Below are 2,148 nucleotides of genomic sequence, written 5' to 3'. Positions count from 1 at the left end.
CACGCGCATAAGTCTCTTTTTGATATTTTTCGTTATATCTTTGACTATCAAACGTCCGGAATGGACTACCAAACATCACCAAACGACTAGTAATGGTCATTTTTAGATTTTTAATAGTGGGGGGCCAACTTCACACAGCTCTCATTGTCGGCGACGCGCTGCGCGGCAGCCTTTGACATACGTCGCACCGGCGACTCATTCAGAAAAAAACTTCCAATGCATCGGTAATTTGGCCATGAGTTTTCACATAATACATAGACATTAATCTAAATACGGTTACAATATGCTTCACGTATTTACTATTGTCGACTTTCTCTGCCTCATCGAAAAGATAATGAAGTGGGATTCCACGATAAACAAAAGTAAATCAGCGCAGCACCGAACACACACGGATGTGGTTCCGATGGCTTGCAAAGAGCATTAAATTCAAATATGTACCAGGTATGTAAAATAAAACCGGAATTTACCAATAGATGGCCATAGCTGTCAATGTAGTTGCCGTCAGACCGCGTCATTGACGCCATTTCCTTGTTCTGACATTTGACAAAAATTTTCAACTCACAACAATACAAGTTTCGTACAACAGTATAGTTTGTAATAGCGTTGAACATGTCGAATTTTGTGCCTGGAAACTACGATTTGCGGACAGCATTGATTTTCTGTTACCATTTGAAGAAAACTGCTGCAGAATCGCATCGAATGCTTGTCGAAGCTTACGGTGAGCATGCTCTTGGTAAATCACAGTGCTTTGAATGGTTTAAAAAATTCAAAAGTGGCGATTTTGACGTGAGAAACGAAGAACGTGGAAAACCACCGAAAAAGTTTGAAGACAGCGAATTGCAAGCATTGTTGGATGAGGATGACGCTCAAACTCAACAACAACTCGCGGATCAATTGAATGTAACACGAGAAGCCGTCTCCATACGTTTGAAATCCATGGAAAAGATCCAGAAGATGAGAAAATGGGTTTCACATGAACTGAATGAAAGACAGCAGGAAAACCGAAAAACCACTTGTGAAATGCTGCTCGCCAGGTACAAAAGAAAGTCATTTCTCTATCGAATTGTGAAAAGTAGATATATTTTGAGAATCCTAAGCGTAAAAGATCATGGGTAACTCCAGGCGAACCATCGACATCGACTGCAAGGCCAAATCGCTATGGACGGAAGACAATGCTTTGTGTTTGGTGGGATCAGAAAGATGTGATGTATTATGAGCTGCTAAAACCTGGCGAAACCGTTAATACTGAAGGCTACCGACAACAAATGATCAATTTGAATCAAGCTTTGCGTGAAAAACGACCGGAATATCGAAAAAGACAACACAAAGTGATTTTGCTTCATGATAATGCACCATCACACACAGCAAAACTGGTCAAGGAAACGATTGAGGCGTTTGGTTGGGAAATACTTTCGCATGCGGCTTACTCACCAGACTTGGCTCCGTCCGATTACTACTTATTTGCATCGATGGGACACGCACTTGCTCAGCAGCGCTTCACTTCTTACGAAGATGTACGAAAATGGCTAGATGACTGATTTTGCTCAAAAATGTAACAATTTTTTTGGCGTGGCATCCACAAATTGTCAGACAGGTGGGAAAAATGTATAGCTAGCGATGGGCAATACTTCGAATAAAATATTTTTTATCATTTTCATGCAATAAACGTGTATTTTCTATTTAAAAATTCCGGTTTCATATTTACATATCTGATATATATTTTGATACTACGATGTTTAAGGATTGTTTTAATACCAAAATCATGTGAGCACCAAATTTTTTGACGATCGGATAAAACGAACTTAATAACGCGGTGAGCCCTTCTTTGCAACGAATTAATTATTTTCAGTCACTTTAGGTGAGCACTAAAATCGAAAATATATATTTTTATACTAAGATGTCTAAGGATTGTTTTAATATCAAAATCATGCGAGCACCGAATTCTTTGACGAGCAATTAATGGAACTTAAGCCATGGCGTCATCGATCGAAATTAGAGTTTATTATATTTATTTTTTTATTTTTTTACGGTTAGTAACAAATTTGAACCTTATCTTTCGAATATATATAAAATCTACATCATTTTAGATGTGAATACTTTTAAAGATATATGTACCACGAACTCTCTAAATGTAGGTGTCATATACTA

This window comes from Trachymyrmex cornetzi, unplaced genomic scaffold (genome assembly GCF_001594075.2).
Source record: "Trachymyrmex cornetzi isolate Tcor2-1 unplaced genomic scaffold, Tcor1.1 scaffold1042, whole genome shotgun sequence".
Taxonomy (NCBI): Eukaryota; Metazoa; Arthropoda; class Insecta; order Hymenoptera; family Formicidae; genus Trachymyrmex; species Trachymyrmex cornetzi.
Note: the sequence above shows the minus strand (reverse complement) of the source record.